Source organism: Danio rerio, chromosome 15, assembly GCF_052040795.2.
Source record: "Danio rerio strain M-AB ecotype USA chromosome 15, GRCz13ab, whole genome shotgun sequence".
NCBI lineage: Eukaryota > Metazoa > Chordata > Actinopteri > Cypriniformes > Danionidae > Danio > Danio rerio.
The window spans coordinates 38,687,597-38,704,245 of NC_141035.1; the positions used below are offsets into that span (position 1 = coordinate 38,687,597).

The 16,649-nt window shown below is 34.0% G+C and overlaps 2 long non-coding RNA genes across 8 annotated transcripts in view; one reads left to right on the forward strand and one right to left on the reverse strand.

Moving 5' to 3' along the window:
- Window positions 1-16,649, reverse strand: part of LOC141377891 (uncharacterized) — a 194,799-nt gene that overhangs the window by 100,608 nt on the left and 77,542 nt on the right. For 4 of the 7 annotated variants that reach the window (XR_015509728.1, XR_015509722.1, XR_015509726.1 and 1 more), the window contains 2 exons: window positions 7,006-7,128; window positions 6,039-6,898 (listed from right to left, as the gene is read on the reverse strand). The exons of 1 other annotated variant lie outside the window; for it this stretch is intronic. This is a non-coding gene — a long non-coding RNA (uncharacterized LOC141377891). Of the gene's footprint in view, window positions 1-6,038; window positions 6,899-7,005; window positions 7,171-16,649 lie in introns of those variants that run through there. 2 more of the 7 variants (XR_015509730.1, XR_015509725.1) reach the window with 2 other exon arrangements.
- LOC147833723 (uncharacterized) lies at window positions 323-6,175 on the forward strand. The gene is made up of 2 exons (XR_015509738.1): window positions 323-4,424; window positions 5,343-6,175. It is a non-coding gene; the product is annotated as an uncharacterized LOC147833723 (long non-coding RNA).

The following is a 16,649-nucleotide window of genomic DNA, read 5'->3' on the forward strand; positions in this document are numbered from 1 at the left end:
CAGCTTAGCTTTAAATTGAAAATGAGAACAGTTTATGTTAACAGTGCCCCTTGTGGCACTGCTTAGAATGCAAAGTCTATTGAATTCCAAACCACAACAATGCCAGAAATCAAGTATTATGTACTTGCATAGAAATCAAACTCATATTCAGTCAGTAAAAATAAAATAAAAAATAGTAGAGCTATTCATTTACCACTTCGAAAGATCTAGAAAAAATGCAAATACTGTACTCACAGAGTCCTTTCAAGTGTTCATTTATTACTATATACTAGCAAAATGGACTAGCTAATGAGCAGTGATCAAGTACTGGTGTCATTAAGCAATCGACTGGCTTTGCTGTCACTGATTTTAAGGGACCAATGAAGATGTTTATCCCAGTAACAAACATCAAACTGTTTTACACTCAATGTCATAGTGTTTGTCATAGAGTCATTGTATCCTGTTAGTTCTTTGCACTGATGTGGGTGGGACTATGATGTCATGTTGATGCTCTGATTGATTGATGTGTGCTCAGGTGTGATCAAGCCACACCCCTAAAGATGGGGGTTATATGACTGAAGCCCCTCCCCTCGCAGCCATTCCCATCGCACAAATCACAAAAACACACACTTAAAGAGATGCTACACCCAAAAATTAATGATTTCCTCCCTTTCCACTTGTTCCAGGACCTGCTGAATTTCTTTGTTCTGTTAATCACAAAAGAAGATATTTCGAAGAATGTTGAAAAACGTTTTATTACTATCAATATCAATGGCTACTGTTTTCCAGCTTTCCTCAAAATATATGTGTTCAAATGAAATGCAAACTCAGTAAGGTTTGAAACCACGTGTGTAGGGTGTGTGAACGAAACGAGAAATATGATTTTTTCAATAATATATACAGTATCCCTTTAACATTAAACCAACACAGACGCACCCCCACTCTTAAAATGTACAGATGCACATCAAAAACAGACACTTTAAAAAGCATACCAGCATACACATGTACAAAAGCTGGCATCCAAGTATAAAGAACTGCCTTGGAGACCTGGGTTCACTGTGACTTAAAAAAATAGGGAGGGGCTTAAAGGTCAGGCAAATTAAGTCATAAGGGTTTACAAATGACTGTAAATCCTCCTACCAACTTACACAAAGTCACTACAATGAAAATATAGAACAATGTAGTAGTTAAGAGGTAAAAAACCAAAAACAGACGGGTGCTCAGTTCCACAAATCTCAAAATGCAGTACCATAGCATACCAGATGAGGGCGGTGACAGTGTTCTTCATATCACTGCGTTTACAGTTTTCAGAAACTTCATGAAGAGATTAAAGTATATACGTTTAAATGCATTACATTTACACATTATGCATCACAGTAGCATTAAGCCAAACTCATAACCTATAAATTCATAACTTCGGAGTAAGCAAGTAGCTATCATTCTACAAAACTCAAGGCGTGCAAATGACTAAGGGTCCATGTTAGCATGTAAAACACACATGGGATGTGTATTTTAAAAGTCTGCAGGACAAAATCATCCAGTTAGGGGTTATTTCCAATTGTAAAAGCACAATTTGTATCATGTGTACTATGTAGGGTGCTTAGTATACAAATTAGGATGCAGCCATATTCAAAGCAGGAGTCATGTTATTATAGAGAGCAACTGTAGGGTTTCCGGAAGCTCCATTCAATTTCTCCAGAGGGAAACCGATTTACAAAATTTATTCATTTTTATTTTCGGCTTAATCACTTTATTCATCAGGGGTCGCCACAGCGGAATGAACCGCCAACTTATTCAACAAATGTTTTACACAGCGAATGTCCTTCAAGCTGCAACCCAGTACTGGGAAACACTTATATACTCTTAAATTCACACATACACTACAGCCAATTTAGTTTATTCAATTCACCTACAGCGCATATCTTTGGGCTTGATTTACAACAGTGTCTGATAAAACCTTAAAGTAAGACTATTGTGAGCCCAAAATTTGCATATTTATTTGACATACATTGTTTCTATGGATACAACTAACTACTGTAATTTTAATACTTCAATTATTTTTCAATTACAATGTTCAAAAATTTTTAATTAGGGCTATGCGATAAATCGAAACGCAATCGCAATTTGAAACGTTGCGATTAGTTAATTGCAAGATGCTGCAATATGAAATATAAATGTATTATTTCATTTCCCCCGCCCAGGGCAAATGCATGTCTGAGAGTCTTACTAACCACTTGAGTGAGAACACTTTGGCTTTTCCCAATCAGAATTGCTCAACCGAACAACGCCCACAATAAAAAAAAAGTGGGATTATGACGTCTGCTGCTTCAGAAGCATTAATAGACAAATTAATATCAACGAAAAACAGCATTGGTAATATGAGAATTACAGACACCAAACAAAAACTTTTGTTTTTTCAAAAACATTTTTCAAAAACATTTTTAAGAGCTGTTGCAGAATTGCTGCTACGGCTTACAGATTATTGAGCTGAAGCTTTAATACCAAATTAAATCATAAATCAAATCGCGATATCTGACAAAAATAAATAAATAAAAATTGCAATTAGATATTTTCCCCAAATCGCACAGCACTAAAGTCAATGGTTACCGGTTTCTAATATTCTCCATTCATAGTTATTATTATATCGAAGTTTTTACTGTATACACTTAATAACACAGAAAATAAACATTTTTAATAAAAAAAATTATTAATAGAAAATGTTTAGTTTAGTTTTTTTATGGTAGCTATATCGTTAAACAGCATTTTGTTTTTAGTTTTTTAACATGGGCACGCTCAGTTAAAAGAAAATCTGTTTTTATTTTACAGTAAAAAATCAATGGGTTATAAGCAGCCAGTACTTTTTCTGTTTTCTTTTTATTTAAGAGTGTATCTTTATACATAAGAGTGTATACAGTATATATATAAAGTTTACAACATTGAGATCATCCATGAAGCAGGTTTGGTTCATGACGAATCCCTATGGGAAAATTGAATAGTAAATACTTTCGGAAACCACTGTTGCTAAAGATATGAGCAGATACTAATGCACTCTACAGTGAATCTAACCATTAGTCTTTTATAGTTTCTAAATGCTATGAAGACCAAAAGCCAAAATGGGGATATTCAGGTTTCTGAAAGGAATCTGAAACCATTTTTGTACAGCAAGTTTAGCTACAGATCTCAGTGCCAGGCAGAGATGCCCAAATTAGGCCCATGGTAACCTTTGATTTGGCCCACCATCCCATCTGAAAAGAGAGGGAGAATGATGAGGAGGTGGTTGAGGTGAAATCTTTTGACAGAGATCATCATTTCTAATTTAACGTAACCTTTTTTTGTTTCTGTTTTGTTGCTGATCTGCAAAAAAAGCCAAGTGAAATGAAATGATTCAGTTAAATGATGTAAATGAATCAAACATTTAAAATGTAAATACTGTCACTTGACAGATAGAAGTCAATGCCTAAGTCATCTGCGAGCAAATCAAGGTGAACGCAGGAGCAGCTCGAATAATGTATTCAGCATTAAGCTCCATTGTGTTTTTACAGTTTTTCTTGATTGCTTTGATGCAGCCGTCAACTGAAACTCCACATTTTCAAAACAGTTAACACACAGGCCTAAACAGAAGCGCTCATGTTCAAAATGACACATTTTGCTTGCAAAAGGCACATACCGTGTCAAAACATTTAAAATATGCAACAAAAGCTATTTTTACCCTCAAACAACACAACTTGCAAACAAGTATATGAACTCTTTTTATTAATCATTATACAATGGACAACATAATACAAAATACAGAATTCAGTGCACCATTGCTTGCCATTGTAGCCTATTGCCAGTGCCATTTTTTGTCTTTCTATTTGGGCTGTCAAATTTGCCTTTTTGCAAATAATTGGATCCAGAATAAGAAATGCTTTGATTAAATTTATATTGAATTCATAACATTTTTCAAACTGTGGCTGAAAACTGACAAAAATAAAAATATTGTAAATATTAGAGAAAACACATGGAAACCAATCTATTGGGAGTATAGGACATAACCACTATTGACCTTCTACATCCATGCTGGCACAGAACAACTCAGACCTTCCACCGTTTTTAATGTTTGCAGACTGATTGCTAATTGAAGATTTGTGTGAAGGAGTGTCAACTTCAGTGAATTCATACTGATCTTGGTAGTTTTTAATGGTTAGGAATAGATGGTTTCTGTTTGGTTACCATCACTAAAACAATGGAGTTTGGACTGCTTGAATGACATCCGTGTTAACTGTTTTGAAAAATGGTGGGAAAAATGTGTCAACCCAATGGGTTGCAAGACCTGTCTTCTACTCTGCTGGGATAGTAATAATGAAAATAAAGTGGATCCTAGTTTCTTTAACCAGGTCAAAGCAAACAAGAAAAACTGTAATAGGGTTGTTTATGTTTTAACTGTAATAAGTTCAGTATAAAATGTTTACAGTTTTTTTTGATTGCTTGGATGCAGTTGTCAACTGAAACTCCACATTTTCAAAACAGTTAACACACAGGCCTAAACTGCGGCACTCATGGTCAAAATGACACATTTTGCTTGCAAAAGCACATATCGTGTCAAAACATTTAACATATGCAACAAAAGCTAGTTTTACCTTCAAACAACACAACTTGCAAACAAGTATAAGAGCTCTTTCAATTAATCATTACACAATGGACAACAAAATACAAAATACAGAACTCAAAATGCGCCACCATTGCTTGCCATTGTAGCTTATAGCCAATGGCATTTGTTGTCTCTATTTGGGTTGTCAAATTTGACTTTTTGCAAAGAATTGGATCAAGAATAAGATGTGCTTTGATTGAATATATATTGAATTCATGACATTTTTCAAACTGTGGCTGAAAACTGAAATACTGTATATAAAAAAAACAGACAAAAGTAATAAAATACTGTAAATATTAGAGAAAACACATGTAAACTAATATACAGTCAAATCTATTGGGAGTATAGGACAGCCATATTGACCTCCTCCATCAATGCTGGCACAGAACAACACAGACCTTCCATCGTTTATATAAGGTTTGCAGAATGATGGCTAATTGAAGATTTGTGTGAAGGAGTGTCAAAACGGTGCTTTAGTGATTTCATACTGATGTTGGTAGTTTTTAATAGTTAGGAATAGATGGATTCTGTTTGGTTACCAAAACTAAAACAATGGAGTTTGGACTGCTTGAATGACATCTGTGTTAACTGTTTGGAAAAATGGTAGGGAAAATGTGTCAACCCAATGAGAAAGGGTTAACACATTTGCAAGACCTGTCCTCTGCTCTGCTGGGATAGTGATAATGAAAATGAAGAGGTACCTAGTTTCTTTAAGCAGGTCAAAGCAAACTAGAAAAACTGTAAAATGATAGTAGATTAGTTATTATGATTTAAAGCAACATTTTTAGGAAATTCCCACTGGCAATTTTATTGCAATATGGTTTGGTAGATATTTGGCACAGCCCTCAATCAAGTTTGGTTTATGGCCCTTTACAGGAAAAACTTTGGGCACCCCTGATCTAGAGTCATAGAACATGAAATAAATGGTTCTAGAAGACCTGTGATGCAAATGGAGATTTTTGATGCAATTTGATTGGTGAAATGTTTTCGAATACGGGTTTTCGTGGCATACATTACGAATGCTTCGGGAGATTGTTCTAAAATGAAAAAGCCAGTTATTGTTCCTTCAGAGTCATTTGCAGTAATTTTCCAGTGCACTTATATTTTACCCATACAATGGAATCTTCTGATAAACAAAGCTGTTTGTTTTCTAAATGCTCAAGAGAGAGAAAAAAAAGAATAGTGTATACTTCATAACTCAAAACAATGATATATGTAAGGTAACATTTCAAATAGTGGTTTACACATAAAAGTTCTCATTCACACACACACAGTCTATCTTTGCAGTTTTTCGCAGTGTGTAAATATTCTCGTTTAATCAGTGGACGCGTTTGTTGCACTATGAGAGTGTGACATAAGCACAGTGCTGTCCAAGTGTGTGCGTGTGTGTGTGTGTGTGTATGTCTTTTGCACTCAGAGTGTTGCAGTCTTTACCTTTTATAGTATTTTTATTTAAGAATGTGGACAAAAAAAGAGTACAAATGAAAAGAGTATGCTTACTGTATCACTGTCTTTCTTTTGAAATATTTACAGAGTATGACAGAAATAAATACATATGTTTTTGCATTTCGCTGTTGTTTGTCTATTCATTCAGGTCTTGCTTCTCTATTTATATGATTTAAACATAGTAGAACATATAATGTGTAATATTGTTGCAATTCAAAATAACTTTTTTTATTCACTTCATTCCTATGATGATAAAGACTTTTTATCAGCAATTACACCAACATTAGCTACCATGTCACCCTTCAGAAATGAACTGGTCTACTTTTAAACACAATTTTGTGACATTCTGACACTGAACAATTTCAAATAAATAAAGATAATGGATGTAATATCAATATCAACAACTGTCTTTCATATTAGTATAGACAAGTGTCCCATAACTAGACACAAACATGAGAATTAAAGATGAATCAGGCCTAAACACTATTTTAAAAATAATTTATAGCTATTTTCTGCTTGTATAGGGGTGGCACTGTTGCTCAGTGCTTAGCACTGTCGCCTCACAGCAAGAAGGTCACTGGTTTGAGTCCCGGCTGGGTCAGTTGGCATTTCTGTGTGGAGTTTGCATGTTCTCCCAGTGTTCGTGTGGGTTTCCTCAGGGTGCTCCGGTTTCCCCCACAGTCCAAAAACATGTGCATGAATTGAATAAACTAAATTGGCTGGTGTATGAGTGTGAATCAATGTTATGGGTGTTTCCCAGTACAGGGTTGCAGGAGGAAGGGCATCTGCTGCGTAAAACATATGCTGGAATAGTTGGTGGTTCATTCCGCTGTGGCTTAGTCTCTGATTTATCAAAGGAAAATGAATGAATGAATGAATGAATGAATGAATGAATGAATGAATGAATGAATGAATGACTACTTGTGTATCTGATAAAACTGCTCACTAACCTCGTCTTGGCAAGACTGATACATATTCTCCATCTGCATTCGTAATATAAAGCAGGTGTTGTCCCAAATCCACTTTGATGCTGCTGAATGATTGAACTTTCTGTTGGTACTTTGTTTAAATGCCTGAAGAGACAGATTTCAACAATCAAATGAATATATGATTGTCTGATTCATCAAAATATGTTATACTTCATTATATGAATAGCAATTTTATGCAATGAAATGGAACATTTATCAATACTTTATAAAAGTGGTTAGCAAGCTAGATAAATAGCCTGTTAGCTTAGCATAAGTAACAATAAGTAGTCAAATGATGGAAAATGTAATGGCGTATGCTACTCTCTCAGAAATATAGGTACACGAGCTGTAACTGGGATGGTACCTTTTCAAAAGGTACACATTTGTACTTAAAGGGTCCATATAGGTACCTCAAAACTATATATTAGTACCTACAAAATTTAAGAGGAACACTTTTGTAATATCTAGTACCTTTGATGTATTATTATGGACCTTTTAGGTACAAATTTGTACCTTTTAAAAAAAGTGCCAGTGACAGCGTGACAACTTTGCATACCTTTATTTCTGAAAGTGTAGGTTACTCAGTTTGGGTAATGTATTCCAGCCAGGCATGGGCAGTATTTATGATACATGTATTTTATAATTTGTATTTGGTGAAGTTTATTTATAAGCTAATTTCGAGAGGATCATGTGCTAATGACTGTTCTCAGCTGTTCCCGCATCAGCTCATGAATGATTCTCCAATCAGATGATTCCTAAATCACAATAAATAACCAGTTTTCTTATCTCAATATCTTCATCTTGAAGAAAAAAGTCTTCCAAACCAGTTGACATTTCTGTGTGGAGTTTGCTCGTTCTCCCTGTGCTCACGTGGGTTTTCCGGTTTCCTCCCACAGTCCAAAAAACACGCACCCTAAGTAAATTGAACACACCAAATTGATACCATAGCCAAGCTCTTAGCAAGTACACCTCTTCTCAGCCATCCTATATCTGTCACTAGCCAGAAATGAGCCGAGGGGAGTTCATCGAGATCTATCTGAGCTCAAACTCCCCACTCGCCCTGCAAACAGGAGGGAACCCAGGGCTCGAGGATCTCATAATCTCAGGGCTCTCTCCCGGGACAGCATGCCAAAAAAGCTGTATAATCAACCATCAGCTAAGTGTGAAACTTGAAATAGGGTTTATGGAAATGGGTTAATGGTTTATATCAAAATACTTTAGTTCCTTGCATTTTAGTATTTTTAAAATACTGTAAAATACTTTGTAAAAAGTCTGCATGTTAACATCATAAAATATGACCTTTAATAGTGGTGTTTTCTGTTATTTGCCAAGGCTTGAGATCAAACTGGAAAATTTAATTATATTAAAGAAGTTGATCAATATTTGGAGTGTGGGTGGAAATTATGCACCACATAAAGGAAAGTGCCAGGAAAATGGCAGATGTAGATTCTGGAGCAAGTCAAAATCATTCATTCATTCATTCTCTTTTCAGCTTTAGTCCTTTTATTCATTAGGGATCGTCACAGCGTAATGAACCACCAACGTATCCAGTATATGTTTTATGCAGTGCCCTTCCAGCTGCAACCCATCTCTGGGAAACATCTATACACACTCATTCACACACATACACTACAAACAATTTACCTTACCCAATGCACCTACAGTATATTAGTGCATGTATATGTACTGTAGGGAAACCGAAGCACGAGTAGAGCAGGAAATAAGATAAACAACATAAAAATAGTCCTTCAGTGACGATATCTACAATACTTCATTGCCTATTTCAAATGATCTAAATAATACTGCAGTCTACAGACTGGTCAAAAACTTCCAACTTATGTTTTATGGCAGCAAAAACAGATATCGTGTTTTTTTACAATGTGTTAAAGAATGCAATTGAGAAATTGCTTATGTCACCCTTTTAAACTATAAGATTCTTAAGAGATGGTGGCAATTTCACAACAGACAGAGAGCTATAGTACTACTGTATATTCCTACTCATTATCAGCATAATGTTTTTTTAAAGTGATTAAAGGGATCACCTTCAACACAAGACTTTTTGTTTATAATTTGTACAAAATGTATGCTAAAATCAAAGAGAAACACAAGTTACATTTTTATGAATATATTTGCTCATGTACAGTAGAGGCGAATGGGGTGCAGAGAAAGGATTGAATAGGCCTGTTGATAGGTTTGTGAAGAAAAGTATTTTGTAGTATTTTCAAAATACAAAATGCAGTATTTAATTTTGATAAATTTTGTGGCTGCAGCATTTTGTAGTTTATTTTGCTACACTTAAAACTTTTTTATTTTTATTTTAAAATACATTTCAATGTATTTTTGCCCACCCCTGATTCCAGCTATACATGTCCAACCTTAAATGACTTATTAGTTGACTTGACACTACCTAACGTACCTTAATGTAAGGTATTTATTTTGAAAAGAGCAAACTAATTTATTTGTTCACTTCAGTAAATTGTAGCATTCGACAAAGTGTTGCAAATACTGTAGAGGAGACCGGGTATAGTTGAAACACAGGGTGAGTTGTAACACTGTCAATTCCACGAATCAGGGATAAGATAAGGGGTCATGTAACATTTTCAGTTTACTCAGTTTTCGTTAACAACCACACATTAAGATTTTCCAGTCAGTCTTGCAATCTCTTCAGAGGCTACAGCAGAAAATCGAATTCTGAGGTAAGAAAGTAAAAATAAATAACAAGATAGTATTTTGTTTAGTATCTCTACCGTTGTAGATGTTATTTGAGTTATATCAGGTCAAACTGTAGTTCCTCTAGTAAAGAATGGTGCATCAATTTCCTGCTAATTTCAAAGCACCATGCTAATACAGCTAGCTAAACAATGGGTTACAGTGGCATGGTAGGTTGAAACACGTGTTTTGAAAGTATACAAACACTTACACACATGTACATATGAATGTGCACGTACAGACATGCACACACAAGCGCACATGTGCATGCACAAACACACACTATATGCACATACACTTCCAATATTGACATATATTATATTGCTGCAGTCATTTATTTACAATAAAACTGTTGTTGTGGCTTATTACTTGTAGTACCCTTAGTTTTTGTGCATTTTGTCTATCAGTAGTTGGTTGTAGGACCACTTTGTATTTGTTATCATCTCACAAAGTCTGTGATACAGTTTAAGTAGTTTAAATTGTTGACATTTGTAGTAGACAAATGTCGGTACTTTGCCTTAAAGTTTCAGACATGTAGCTAAAAAAAGGTCTCCCCTAACTAATATATACAGTTTAAGGTACTTTAGTTCTATGTTTCAAAAATAATGACTCCTGTTAACTTAATAAATCATTTACGTGTCGTTCATAGCTAATTTTCTGTAAACTGGTTTAAACACGTAAATATTTCAGGACGGCATTACCAAGTCCGAACACAAGATGGCGGCGCGCTTTACCACTCAGCATCCTCCAACATTAGCTCATACATATATCGTGTATGCTAAAAGTGTAGGTTCGTGCGTTCGGTCCTCTTCAGATATGACCACCAGGTGTAGATTACATGGAAAATCTCCTGTCAGCGATCACATACCAGCATGAACTTTACCAGCACACGCTTTTACTTCCCTCACGGAGCGACTGTTTCCACTGTGAGAGCAGAAAGTACCGCAGGGCAAGAGCCTGTTATTCACTTTATACGGGCATTCCTGCGCTTACACCTCCAGCAGGAAAACCTATTCATACATTCTTCCATATGTTACCTCTTTCTCCCCATTCTCTTCTCCCAGCATGCCTGTCTTCATCCCTTTCTTCTACTAAGCATCTACTCTTTCATTCATCACTCTTTTTTTAATTCAGCGCCCAAACCGCCACCCGAGTCCCCACGTGAGGGAGAGCTCAAGGAAACGTGAGAGACGTGAGAGTTTGTGTTAGTCATTACTTAGTTATAGTAAATAATTTCATAGTTTATTACTATGTAATTGTTTTCATATACAAAATTAATTATTTAATAAAATAGTCCAATATTTTAGTATTAATGAATCATATAATTTATTACTTAATACATTCATTGATTTATTCATTGATCAAATAATTTATTAAAATATTGCAATATACATAAAATATGTTGATATGAATAATTTTAAAATGTAATGAAATTCATATTATATGATAATATTTTATTATTTGAAATGATTAAGAATTATTATTTTAGATGGGTGACACAGTGGCTCAGTGGTTAGTACCATCGCATCACAGCAAGAAGGGTGCTGGTTCGAGTCACGGCTGGGTCAGTTGGCATTTCTGTGTTCAGTTTGCATGTTCTCCCCGTGTTGGCATGGGTTTCCTCCAGGTGCTCCAGTTTCCCCCACAGTCCACAGACATGTAGGTAAATTGAAAAAATTAAATTGGCCATAGTGTATGTGTATGAATGACTGTGTATGGATGTTTCCCAGTATTGGGTTGCAGCTGGAAGGACATCTAAAACATATTCTAGATAAGTTGGTGGTTCATTCTGCTGCAGCGACACCTGATGAATAAAGAGACTAAGGCGAAAACAAATTATGAATATATTTTTAGCATTATTATTTATTTTAATATATATTCATTATTATAATTTACAAAAATCATATATTTAAGTAATTATTTTAAATGTCTATACATCATTACTTACCAAAATTGCTTATTATTATTTATATATAATTAATACATTTGCTTTTCAACCATTTAAGTTGCTTTTACTTCCATTAATGTGTTACGATTATTTTACTGTATTTATTACTATATGTTTCAATGAACGATCTATTATATATTATACATTATTTCATTAAACATGTGCTGGTCTAATATATTTTCAGCACAAAAATGACAATTGGACAATCTAAGGATTTTATGGAAGAGAAATTGGGGTTCATGTTTTCATAAAATACTACAGGCAGACAGAAAAATTATCATTTTTATATAATAAAATGTGTACAAAATCAGTTAGCAAAAACCAAGAGACTTTTGGAAATCTATAGCTCAGTGCAGGAGAAACTTTATATATATATATTTTTTTTTTATATACATTTTTTGTACTTCAGGATTCAAAGCCCCTCCCGAGTCCCTATGAGATGGAGTTCATGGCAACTTGAGCTTTTTGTATTAAAATATATTAAAAGAACATATTTTGATATTTATTTTAAGTTATTTTAAAAAATAGTTTTACGTATTTATTTTGTATATTAATTTATAGCCTAATGATTTTGTGTTTCATTATTAATTTATAACAAATACAATGATTTTATAGTTCATTACTACGTAATTGTTTTCAAATAAAGAAAAGGTAAACAGCTATATAAATGACAATAATTATTTAATAAATGAGTCTAATATTTTTGTATTATTAAATCATTATATCATTTATTACTTAATAAATTCATTGCTTATTGCTTTATTCTTCAGGGGTCGCCACAGTGGAATGAAGCACCAAATTATCCAGTGTATGTTTTACACAGCGGATGCCCTTCCAGCTGCAACCCAGTACTGGGAAACATCCATACACACTCATACACTACGGCCAATTTAGTTTATTCAATTCACCTATAGCGCATGCTCTGGACTGCATGGGGGAAACCAGAGCAAAGGAAGGAAACCCACGCCAACACTGGGAGAACATGCAAACTCCACACAGAAATTCCAACCAGCGACCTTCTTGCTGTGAGGTGACAGTGCTAACCACTGAGTTTCTGTTAATTTAGTGAGGTGTTTTCTGTTGATTCAGTTAGGAATTGCATTAAGGGACATTGATCTCTGCTCTTTCGACTTTTGATGTTGAAAATTAAAGTTCAACTTTGCAGTTTAACAAATTGACTTTTATTGACATCTCAGTAAAAACAAATGTTTGTTTGTAATCAACAGAAGAAATAAACCCATAAAGGTTTAAAACAGTAAAGGGTAAGTAAATGATGACAGAATTTCTAATTTTGGGGTGAACTATCCCTGTGCTTGTGAAAAAAATGTGACTCTTGTAAAGTAAGTTTTTTGTTTTGTCTGGATGTAATTGTATTTACAGTATTATGAACACTGTAAAATTGATAAATTTTCACATTGCAAATTTTCCTTAATCCACAAAGTTTAACTTTTTGTTTCTGTGAAGATTTTTCACTTGCTTGTTTACAATGCTTATGTTTTGGTTACAGTTAAAGATTAATAAACACAAGCACGATTGCGTAGAAATTAGTCTGTACGATCCATTTAAAAGTCTATTGTATTCCATAATTTTAAAAATGTTATGAGGTAGTACAATATTGATATGTTACATTATATAGTGAAGACAGATTTGAAAAAATAAAACCAGTCAACTTTCACATAACCATTTCTATACCATCGAATTGCCATGCTTTATGTAATGTTTTGTATGAATAGTCTACTCCTACCTAAACCTTGCAATATACACAATGGCTTAAATGTAGTTGATTTCGATACAAATGCAAGTTTATTAGTCTCTAGGTTATGCAGATCACGCACACAAAACAATGGTTAGAGAAATAGGAAAAAGTTAAGTTTATGTGAAAATTTAATTTTGATTTATTTTCGAAAAATGAATTAAGTTCTACAAGGTCTAGTATTGTTTCATTTACATGATAAAACCATAAAAATTAATATGTACTTTGAAACTATATGTTTTATAAGATGGTTTTATAAGAAGGTTTAACAAAATGTATGACATCAACTCATTTCCCAGCGAGGGGTTGCAGCTGGAAGGGCATCCGCTGTGTAAAAATATGCTGGATAAGTTGGCGGTTATTCCGCTGTGGCGACCCCTGATTAATAAAGGGACTAAGCCGAAAAGAAAATGAATGAATGATTGACATCAACTCAGACAATATATGACTTCAAACTATTAAAAATGTCCATTAAAAGGTATTAGAGGAAAAATCAAGATCCAAAAATGCAATTCAGAAGCTTAAAAATACAGAAAACTGGTCATTTACAGATATTATTTTATAAAACAAAAACTGACAAGTGCATTAAACATAATGTTTTCTCCTGTAGTGAATTACTGTATTAATTAATAACTGCAGAAATGAATAATAACTCCAGTAGAAAACACTTACTTTGAAACAATGTTTTATAAAAAGGTTTTATAAGAAGGTTTTTCTAAATGTATGACATCAACTCAGACAATATATACTTTCAAACTATTAAAAATATCCATCAAAGTCACTTCTTGAAACTTTTCAACAATAAAAGGTATTAGAGGAAAGTTCAAGATCCAAAAATGCAATTCAAAAGCATGAAAAATACAGAAAACTGGTAATTTACACACATTATTTTGTAAAACCAAAATTGACAAGTGCATAAAAATAGTGTTTTCTCCTTTAGTGAATTACTGTATTAACAATTGCAGAAGTTGATATTCTAATATTAGAAACACTCTAAGAAGGTAAATAAGAAGATTTTATAATAAGTTTTTAATTTTATTTTATTTTTTAAATATGGCATCAACTCAGACAACATATCACTTAAAATATTAAAAATGCACATTGATGCACCTTTTCAACATTAAAGGTTGAGGAAAGGTCAAGATCCAAAAATGCAATTCAAAAGCTTTAAAAAAATACTAAAAACTTACAGATATTATTTTGTTAAATTGCATAAAATAGCATTTTCTCCTGTAGTGCATTACTGTATTAATTCTTCATTGCAGAAATGAATACTAACTCTAATATTGGAAACACTCGTGTATATTTCGGAGGTCCTTTCCTCATCCAAATGTGAGATTTTTTTTTCTTTAAGTGAGCGAGTTCAGAGACAACGTGAGGCGAGAAAGACCGTTTCCCCCCCCCAAACTTCAATTCTACCCCTGAACCCAGTGACCCACCATACCCGCCCCACACACACACACACACACACTCACTAATCCAGGCATTTATCAGCCCAAATAGAGGCACAGATAATCATTCCACCCCCATGAGATCACCTCGCTACCACCCCGGAGTGTGTGTGCATGAGTGTGTGTGTGTGTGTGTGTGGATGCATTTGTGTGTTTGTCTTCCTCTTGAAGCTCAGACCCGCACAAAGGGCACAGGAAAAGACATGACATCTCTGAAAAACAGAGCTCCGGGCCTCCAGATGAGCCTCCGACTGCTGGAGAACAAAGACGCGCGAGAGATGAATTCACTTGCAGAGCACAGAGCAGAGCTGTATGAACACACTCTGTCTATCTGTGTGACCATGACGGCAGATGCTGAATTATTATTATTATTATTATTATTATTATTATTATTATTATTATTATTATTATTATTATTATTATTATTATTAACAATAATAATAGTAATAAATAAAACTTTATTTAAAAAAAGTTTATTTAAAAAATAATATGATAATAATAACAAAAAGCAAATAAAACAAATAATAATAATAATAATGCTAAAGATAATAAATAAATACAGCAAATATTATTATTATTATTATTGTTGTTGTTGTTGTTGTTATTAATATTAACAATCAATATAAACAACAACAACAATAATAACATCAATAATAATAATAACAAATAAAACAAAAATATTATTATATTGTTATTAATAATAATAATAATAATAAGCAAAAAATAAAACTAATTATATACAACAAAAATAATAATAATAACAAAAACATCAACAACATCAACAATAATAACAAAAACCAAAAAAATTGTTAAAAATAAAATAATAACAATAATAATAATAAAAGTGACTAAGCCGAAAAGAAAATGAATAAATGATTGAATAATAATAATAATGACAATAATAATAATCAACATAAGGGTGACGCGGTGGCGCAGTGGGTAGCACAATCGCCTCACAGCAAGTAGTTTGCTTTTCTGTGCTGTATGGAGTTTGCATGTTCTCCCTGTGTTCGGGTGGGTTTCCTCTGGGTGCTCCGGCTTTCCCCAGTCCAAAAAAAATGTGGTATAGGTAAATTGAGTATGCTAAAAGTGTCTGTAGTGTATGTGTGTGAATGGGTGTGTATGGAAGTCCTAACCTTTAAACATTATACAGTGATGTAAACGTCTTCAAAGTCCTTTAAACTTAACTTGTGCTAAACATGCCCTAAAACTGACCTCAAAATTAAACCATTTGTTGAAATGTAAAATCTATTCAAAACAGAGACACCACTTGATTTCCAAAACTCACAAGTGTCTTGAAAACATTTGATAAGTAATAAACCCCTTTCAGCCCCTCTGTCACTCAGCAGTCGGAAGCCTATAAAACACATCAACTCCAAACAAAAGTCAGGGAGTCGTCAAGAAGAGTCAAACCACTGAAGAGAGAAACACTAAAGATCACGCTCACACAAACAAGACTTCATTAACACTCACACCTCAACACAGACAGAGGAGCCACTGCCTGCCTACACACACACACACACACACACACTTAAACCCACATGCACACAATTACACACTCTCACTCACAACACAACACTATTACACACACACACACACACACACACTCTACCTCTACTCACTTCCCTACACATACACACACAGACAAACACACATACAATTCCCCACACACCCATGCACACACAATTGCCACACACCCACCCACTCTCTTACACACACATTCGTGCACACTCACACAATCACACCCCACCCTCTCTCTCTCTCT